At 45.8% G+C, this 9534-nt stretch overlaps 1 pseudogene; it reads left to right on the forward strand.

The window, feature by feature from the left end:
- LOC121282434 overlaps positions 1 to 8856 on the forward strand; it is a 69465-nt pseudogene extending 60609 nt beyond the window's left edge.
- Positions 8857 to 9534: the final 678 nt, after the last annotated feature.

The following is a 9534-nucleotide window of genomic DNA, read 5'->3' on the forward strand; positions in this document are numbered from 1 at the left end:
TCCATGGGGTAGGAGCAAGCTGACATGATCAGTCTACCGGGACAGTTCTGTTTGTGGATATTGGGTAGGAGGTAGAAGCGGGCCGTCCGAGGTTGGGCGACTATCAGGTTGGAAGCTGTGGGAGGAAGATCTCCAGAGGAGATGAGGTCAGTAACAGTCCTGGAAACAATGGCTTGATGTTCAGTGGTGGGGTCATGGTCCAGGGAGAGGTAGGAGGAAGTGTCTGCGAGTTGACGCTCAGCCTCCGCGAGGTAGAGATCAGTGCACCAGACAACAACAGCACTACCCTTGTCAGCGGGTTTGATGACAATGTCAGGGTTGGACCTGAGAGAATGGAGTGCAGTAAATTCAGAGAGAGACAGACTAGAATGGGTGAGAGGAGCAGAGAAATTGAGACGACTAATGTCGCGCTGACAGTTCTCAATGAAAAGATCAAGAGAAGGTAAGAATCCAGAGGGAGGGGTCCAGGTGGAGGGAGAATATTGGAGGTGGGTAAAAGGATCCGTTGAACGGGGAGAGGACTCCTGCCCAAAGAAGTGAGCACGGAGACGAAGACGGCGGAAGAAGAGTTCAGCATCATGCCGAGCCCGAAATTCATTGAGATGAGGGCATAAGGGTATGAAACTAAGTCCTTTGCTGAGCACTGAACGTTCAGTGTCGGAGAGGGGAATGTCAGGGGGCTATCGTGAAAACTCGGCCAGGGCTGGGATTGGAAGAAGGGCTGGGGACGGAGGGACAGGCAGGGGTGGAGGGTCCTAGATGGGTGTTGGTGTCGATGAGTTGTTGGAGCTTGCGTTCCTTAGCACTTGAGAGAAAGAGAAAAAGTTTCTTGTTGAGGCGTCGGATGAGGTGAAGAATAAAATGAAACTGGGGGCACGCGCTGCTTTGAAAAAGGGTGTGGCGGTGCTGCTGGAGGGAGAGGTCGAGTGTGTTCATATGGCGGTGCATGGTACTGAGTGTGGATCTCAGAATGTGATGGGAACATCAGTCCGAGAAACATTTTATGTCCCGGAGATACCTGTAATCCTGGGTGGGTTTGAAACAAGAGGGATGGAATTTCAGTTGAAATCCACGTGGGGTAAGTCGGAGACGGAGACAATCACTGAGAAAGGAGATATGGCTGTGAAAGCGGGTTTTAGTAAACACCTTGTCAAACAACAGGAGAGAAATGGAAAGCAATGAAGGTGTACAAGGCAAAAGAGAGATACGGAAATCTTGTCACAGAGAGGAACAAAACTTCTTCAAGGTAGGCAATCCTTGAAGAGGAGTGGCAGTCAATTAAACAAAGAGATAATAACAAAAAACTGCAGGTGCTGGAAATCCAAAACGAAAACAGAAATACCTGGAAAAACTCAGCAGGTCTGGCAGCATCGGTGGAGAAGAAAAGAATGGACGTTTCGAGTCCTCATGACCCTTCAACAGAACTGAGTGAATCTAAGGAGAGGGGTGAAATATAAGCTGGTTCAAGGTGGGGGGGGGGTGGTGGAAGAGGTGGTTGGGTGGCGGGAGTGAAGTAGGGGGGCGTGGTGTGGTTGTAGGGACAAGCAAGCAGTGAGAGGAGCAGGTAATCAAAAGATGTCACAGACAAAAGAACAAAAGAACACAGAGGCGTTAAAGGTGGTGATATTATCTAAAGGAATGTGCTAATTAAGAATGGATGGTAGGGCACTCAAGGTACAGCTCTAGTGGGGGTGGGGTGGAAAGACTAGCAGGGCATAAAAGATTTAAAAATAATGGAAATAGGTGGGAAAAGAAAAATCTATATAAATTATTGGAAAAAACAAAAGGAAGGGGGAAGAAACAGAAAGGGGGTGGGGATGGAGGAGGGAGCTCAAGACCTAAAGTTGTTGAATTCAATATTCAGTCCGGAAGGCTGTAAAGTGCCTAGTCGGAAGATGAGGTGCTGTTCCTCCAGTTTGCGTTGGGCTTCACTGGAACAATGCAGCAAGCCAAGGGCAGACATATGAGCAAGAGAGCAAGGTGGAGTGTTGAAATGGCAGATGACAGGGAGGTTTGGGTCATTTTTGCGGACAGACCGCAGGTGTTCTGCAGAGCGGTCGCCCAGTTTACGTTTGGTCTCTCCAATGTAGAGGAGACCGCATTGAGAGGGATCGTTCCCTCTGGGACACCCTGGTCCACTCCTCCATCAGCCCCTACTTCTCAACCCCCACATATGGCACCTCCCCACGCCCACGCAAAAGATGCAACAACTGCCCCTTCACTTCTTCTCTGCTCACCGTCCAAGGGCCCAAACACTCCTTTCAAGTGAAGCAGCATTTCATTTGCATTTCCCCCAACTTAGTCTACTGCATTCATTGCTCCCAATGCGGTTTCCTCTACATTGGAGAGACCAAACATAAACTGGGCAACCGCTTTGCAGAACACCTGCGGACTGTCCACAAGAATGACCCAAACCTCCCTGTCGCTTGCCATTTTAACACTCCACCCTGCTCTCTTGCCCACATGTCTGTCCTTGGCTTGCTGCATTGTTCAAGTGAAGCTCAACGCAAACTGGAGGAACAGCACCTCATCTTCCGACGAGGCACTTTACAGCCTTCCGGACTGAATATTGAATTCAACAACATTAGATCTTGAGCTCCCTCCTCCATCCCCACCCTCTTTCTGTTTCTTCCCCCTTCCTTTTGTTTTTTCCAATAATTTATATAGATTTTTCTTTTCCCAACTATTTCCATTATTTTTAAAGCTTTTATGCCCTGCTAGCCTTTCCACCCCACACCCACTAGAACTGTACCTTGAGTGCCCTACCATCCATTCTTAATTAGCACATTCTTTTAGATAATATCACCACCTTCAACACCTCTGTGTTCTTTTGTTCTTTTGTTTGTGACATCTTTTGATTATCTGCTCCTATCACTGCTTGCTTGTCCCTACAACCACACCCCCCCCACTTCTCTCCCCTCACCCAACCACTCCCTTCCCCCCCACCTTAAACCAGCTTATATTTCACGCCTTCCCTTAGATTCACTCAGTTCTGTTGAAGGGTCATGAGGACTCGAAACGTCAACTCTTTTCTTCTCCGCCGATGCTGCCAGACCTGCTGAGTTTTTCCAGGTAATTCTGTTTTTGTTTTGGATTTCCAGCATCCGCAGTTTTTTGTTTTTATCTCTTTGTTTAATTGATTGCCACTCCTCTTCAAGGAATGCCTACCTTGAAGAAGTTTTGTTCCTCTCTGTGACAAGATTTCCGTATCTCTCTTTTGCCTTGTTCACCTTCATTGCTTTCCATTTCTCTCCTGTTGTTTGACAAGGTGTTTACTAAAACCCGCTTTCACAGCCATATCTCCTTTCTCAGTGACTGTCTCCGTCTCCGACTTACCCCCCGTAGATTTCAACTGAAATTCCATCCCTCTTGTTTCGAACCCACCCAGAATTACAGGTATCTCCGGGACATAAAACGTTTCTCGGACTGCTGTTCCCGTCACATTCTGAGATCCACACTCAGTGCCATGCGCCGCCATATGAACACACTCGACCTCTCCCTCCAGCAGCACTGCCGTATACTTTTTCAAAGCTGCGCGAGTCCCAAGTTTCATTTTATACTTCGTCTCATCCGACGCCTCAACAAGAAACTTTTTCTCTTTCTCTCAAGTGCTAAGGAACGCAAGCTCCAACAACTCATCGACACCAACACCCATCTAGGACCCTCCACCCCTGCCTGTCCCTCCGTCCCAAGCCCATCTTCCAATCCCAGCCCCAGCCGTGTATTCACTATACCCCCTGACCTTCCCCTCTCCGATGCTGAACGTTCAGTGCTCAGCAAAGGACCTGGTTTCATACCTTTACGCCCTCACCTCAATAAATTTCGGGCTCGGCTCGATGCTGAAGTCTTCTTCTGCCGTCTTCGTCTCCGGGCTCACTTCTTTGGGCAGGAGTCCTCTCCCCGTTCAACAGATCCTTTTACCCACCTTTAATATTCTCCCTCCACCTTGAACCCTCCCTCTGGATTCTTACCTTCTCTTGATCTTTTCATTGAGAACTGTCAGCGCGACAATCGTTGTCTCAATTTCTCTGCTCCTCTCACCCATTCTAATCTGTCTCTCTCTGAACTTACTGCACTTCGTTCTCTCAGGTCCAACCCCAACATTGTCATCAAACCCGCTGAGGGTGGTGCTGTTGTTGTCTGGCGCACTGACCTCTACCTTGCGGAGGCTGAGCGTCAACTCGCAGACACTTCCTCCTACCTCTCCCTGGACCATGACCCCACCACTGAACATCAAGCCATTGTTTCCAGGACTGTTACTGACCTCATCTCCTCTGGAGATCTTCCTCCCACAGCTTCCAACCTGATAGTCGCCCAACCTCGGACGGCCCACTTCTACCTCCTACCCAAAATCCACAAACAGAACTGTCCCGGTAGACCGATCATGTCAGCTTGCTCCTGCCCCATGGAAATCATTTCTTGTTATCTTGACTCCCTTCTCTCTCCCCTTGTCCAGTCCCTTCCCACCTACATCCGTGATTGCTCTGACACCTTACGTCACATCAACAATTTCCAGTTTCCTGGCCCCAACCACTTCCTCTTCACCATGGACGTCCAATCCCTCTACACCTCCATCCCAAACCAGGATGGTCTGAGGGCCCTTAGCTTCTTCCTTGAACAGAGGCCCGAACAATCCCCATCCACCACTACTCTCCTCCGTCTGGCTGAACTTGTTCTCACACTGAACAATTTCTCCTTCAACTCCTCTCACTTCCTCCAAATAAAAGGTGTGGCTATGGGTACCCACATGGGTCCCAGCTATGCCTGTCTCTTTATGGGGTATGTGGAACATTCCTTGTTCCAGTCCTACTCCGGCCCCCTTCCACAACTCTTTCTCCGGTACATCGATGATTACTTCGGTATTGCTTCATGCTCTTGTTGGGACTTGGAAAAATTTATTAATTTTGCTTCCAATTTCCACCCCTCCATCATTTTCACAGTGTCCATCTCTGACAATTCCCTTCCCTTCCTTGTTCTCTCTGTCTCAATTTGTGGTGATAGACTGTCCACCAATATCCATTACGTGCCTACCGATTCCCACAGCTACCTTGACTACAGCTCCTCACACCCCTGTAAGGACTCCATCCCATTCTCTCAGTTCCTTCGCCTCCGTCACATCTGTTCCGATGATGATACCTTCAAAAACAGTTCCTCTGACATGTCCTCCTTCTTCCTTAACCGAGGTTTTCCACCCACGGTCGTTGACAGGGCCCTCAACCGTGTCCGGCCCATCTCCCACGCATCCGCCCTCACGCCTTCTCCTCCCCCCCCAGAAACATGATAGGGTCCCCCTTGTCCTCACTTATCACCCCACCAGCCTCCGCATTCAAAGGATCATCCTCCACCATTTCTGCCAACTCCAGCATGATGCCACCACCAAACACATCTTCCCTTCACCCCCCCTGTCGGCATTCCGTAGGGATCATTCCCTCCGGGACACCCTGGTCCACTCCTCCATCACCCCCTACTCCTCAACCCCCACCTATGGCACCACCCCATACCCACGCAAAAGATGCAACAACTGCCCCTTCACTTTCTCTCTCCTCACCGTCCAAGGGCCCAAACACTCCTTTCAAGTGAAGCAGCATTTCACTTGCATTTCCCCCAACTTAGTCTACTGCATTCGTTGCTCCCAATATGGTCTCCTCTACATTGGAGAGACCAAACGTAAACTGGGCAACCGCTTTGCAGAACATCTGCGGTCTGTCCGCAAGAATGACCCAAACCTCCCTGTCGTTTGCCATTTTAACACTCCACCCTGCTCTCTTGCCCACATGTCTTTCCTTGGCTTGCTGCATTGTTCCAGTGAAGCCCAATGCAAACTGGAGGAACAGCACCTCATCTTCCGACTAGGCACTTTACAGCCTTCCGGACTGAATATTGAATTCATCAACTTTAGATCTTGAACTCCTTCCTCCATCCCCACCCCCTTTCTGTTTTTTCCCCCTTCCTTTTGTTTTTTCCAATAATTTACATAGATTTTTCTTTTCCCACCTATTTCCATTATTTTTAAATCTTTTATGCCCTGCTAGCCTTTCCACCCCACCCCCACTAGAGCTGTACCTTGAGTGCTCTACCATCCATTCTTAATTAGCACATTCCTTTAGATAATATCACCACCATCAACGCCTCTGTGTTCTTTTGTTCCTTTGTCTGTGACATCTTTTGATTACCTGCTCCTATCACTGCTTGCTTGTCCCTACAACCACACTACCCCCCATACTTCTCTCCCCCCACCCAACCCCCTCTTCCACCACCCACCCCCCCCACCCCCCCAACCTTAAACCAGCTTATATTTCACCCGTCTCCTTAGATTCACTCAATTCTGTTGAAGGGTCATGAGGACTCGAAATGTCAACTCTTTTCTTCTCTGCCAATGCTGCCAGACCTGCTGAGTTTTTCCAGTAATTCTGTTTTTGTTTAGGAAGGATAATGATTTCTTTCAAAGTTCATTGGGCAGAATTTCTTTGAGGATCCCCCAATCTCTCACTGTTACTTTAACAGCAGCTCACCTGGGAAAATACTACAGAATTTTTTTATTGTGTTTTGAATTATTTAAACTTCAATCACAGAAGGACACCATTCAGCCTGCCATATTTGAGCTTGCTCCTCCAATGAGCATCCATGCTTACTCCCAGGCTATGTTTTTTTTGTGTGAATGTCAGCTATGGCTCAGTTGTTAGCCACCTCATCTCCTCAGTCAGGAGTTTGTGTGTTCAAATCCCACTTCAGGACTTGAGCAGAAAAATCAAGGTGGATGCTCTTGTGCAGGACTGAGGGATTGTGTACTGTTGAAGTTGTTGCTTTTTGGATGAAATGTTAAATCGAGGTCCTGGCTACTCTCTCAGGTGAACATGTAAGACCCCATGACACTATTTTGAAAAAATGCTGGTGAGTTAGTCACATTGTCCTGGCCAATATTTACCTCTCAGTGAACACAGTTGGCTGCATGACAACGTAACTATACTTCAAAACTACTTCATTGTTTGTTAAGTGCTTTGAAGTGCTGATTGGCCATGACAGGTGCAATACAAATTCAAATCCTTTTTGTTGTCCATAAAACTGTAAGTTCTTCACTTTTAAAATTATTTACGGAATCAGCTTCCACCATCTTTTTGGACAAGATATTACAGATCTTGACAATTCTCTGAGTGAAACAAAATCGCTTTATCTCCCTCTCGATCTTTTGCCAATTATTTTTAATCCATTTAGTTTGGCTGTTGACTCCCTTGACAGAGGGAATAGCTTTTCTCTCCACTCTCATGAAAACCTCTCCTCATCTTGTAAATGCCTAATGTTAGGTTCCTGACCTCAGAATGGAAATCCAGGCCCACATGTTTATAAAATGTTTCAGGATTCAACTTAGTTTTCCCTGTTAATCTTCTCTCATAACTACTCTTTTCTTCCCATATTGTTCAATTCTCTTGTGTACTTACTATAATTTTCCAGGTTATTAACTGAACCTTGCTCCTGATATTTATCATAAGCTTTATTTGCTTTATCATAACTTTTAACATTATATTGTCATCCAAGGTGCATTAGCTTTGAATGCTCGACCTATTCTGTGTACAGGAATATGCCTTGATTCTCCCTGAACTCTCTCCTGAATGTCCTTGTTTTTCTGACACTGCTTTACCCTTCCTAAATCACTGAAATGATCTCTTCCCACATTCAGCGTTTTTACATTTGATATTTTCTGGTGTCTTCCTATAATTTCTGTAAATCAAATTATGTTGTGATCACTGTTAGTTGTTTGATCTCAACTCAATTGCCCTGCTTCAGTTTCCTGAACTAAATCCAACACGTCTTTATTTTTAGTTGGATCGGAGACATGAAGATGATGGAACTTCTCTGTGCACATTTTAGAAATTCTGCCCCTTCCCTACTCTTAGAAGTATATATATATCCCAAACTATATTCGGAAAATTAAACTCACCAATTTCAATTTAGTTGCATTTTTTAAAAATTTGCCAACAAATTTGCTCAACCCACCTTTTCAAAGTCTGGAAAATTACTTTAAATAAAAATTCTCAGCAGTAATCAGATCCCCCTGTGATCCTTAAGTCAGAAATATTCAGTCCCAGAACCATGTGACATATCTGTTCCATTTGGAACTATAACATTGTTCTTAATCAACCCTGCCACCACCCCCCCCCCCCTTCCCTTTTTCCTACTCTATCATTCCTGACTACTTAAAAGTGTCAAGAACTAATTCTTGTCTATGCTTGAGCCAGGTCTCCATTACTCAACCATGTAATGATCCCATGTAATAATTTAAGACTGCTGGCTCACCAACTTATTTGTTACATTATGGACATTGACAAAGGTGCAGTTTAATACTTCCTTTGTCACTCAATCTTGCCACTTTGCTCAATTTGGTCCCTGCAATTTTGGGAATATTTCTAATTTCACTACTCTTTCTATCTCTCTGATCTTCTACTTTCTTCTACTACTTTTTTGGTTCTAGTAAGGCTTCCAAATTAGTTTAAGCCCTCCAAACCAATCTATCCCTAGCAAACTAACTGTCTCTCCCTGAGTAAGATTTCTTCCCTTATTAAGTATTGGGATCATCTGGACCTCCCCCGACAACTTGACTTCCTTGTTGGAACAAACTGTCAGATAATCTGATTAGGGCCAATTGCTTTTTTTCTGCTTGGAAGTTAATGGTGGACAAAAATCAGGCAGAAATTATTAATCATTTCACTTTCCCTTTCACAGAAAATTTCTGCCGCTTGCACATCAGCTCCTGATTGGGGTCCATACTTGGAACAACACAGGGGGGAAAGATACAGAAAAAAGCCTGATTCAATAGAAAGCCTGAACTGTGTGAAACTTCTTGCTATGCCTGAGATGTAAAAAATTTACGGAAGATGACTGTCAAACTTGTATACATTGCCCTGAAAATCCATCACTCTTTTGATGTACCCTCACCATAATATCAATGGGTGTTCTCCAGAACAGTCTGCACCTTGGTTCGGACCCAAATATGCCAGCTCCTCACTCTTTTTGATATTTCCCCTATGCCCTGTTGGGGGTTGAAGCCTCCATGTGTACTAAACAAGGGCAACAACAGAGAAGTGGGTGGAGTTTGTAGTGGGACCTCTAATTATCAAAGAGATTGAGGAGACCTGGACTCCATAGAAGATCAGTAGTTTAAAAAATGTTCAGTCTGGGCCCTGTGAGGGAGTTGCTGGGGAACCATTTGGCTATTTCCACTGAGCAACTTGCACCCTGCACCCCAGCATGGCCACTTCATGGCTTATATGGTTCTTTTGATGTACCCCTCATGGTGGGGGTGCCTGCCCTTGGCATCGGTGAGGTCAGTATCAAAGGCCCCAGTTGGGCAGGTAGAGGCATTTGAGTGGGGATATACATTGCCTTTTTTGCTGATTTTCAGGGCCAATCATTTCAAGTTGAGGAATTTAGAAATTGTAAAGAAACAGCTTTGTTTCTAATAATTAATTTAGAGACAAGATCAGTAAGTGTACAGAAAGTACAAACTTGTCCAAATACGGTTTCTATTCAAAAATACCT

Source organism: Carcharodon carcharias, chromosome 9 (assembly GCF_017639515.1).
Source record: "Carcharodon carcharias isolate sCarCar2 chromosome 9, sCarCar2.pri, whole genome shotgun sequence".
Taxonomy (NCBI): domain Eukaryota; kingdom Metazoa; phylum Chordata; class Chondrichthyes; order Lamniformes; family Lamnidae; genus Carcharodon; species Carcharodon carcharias.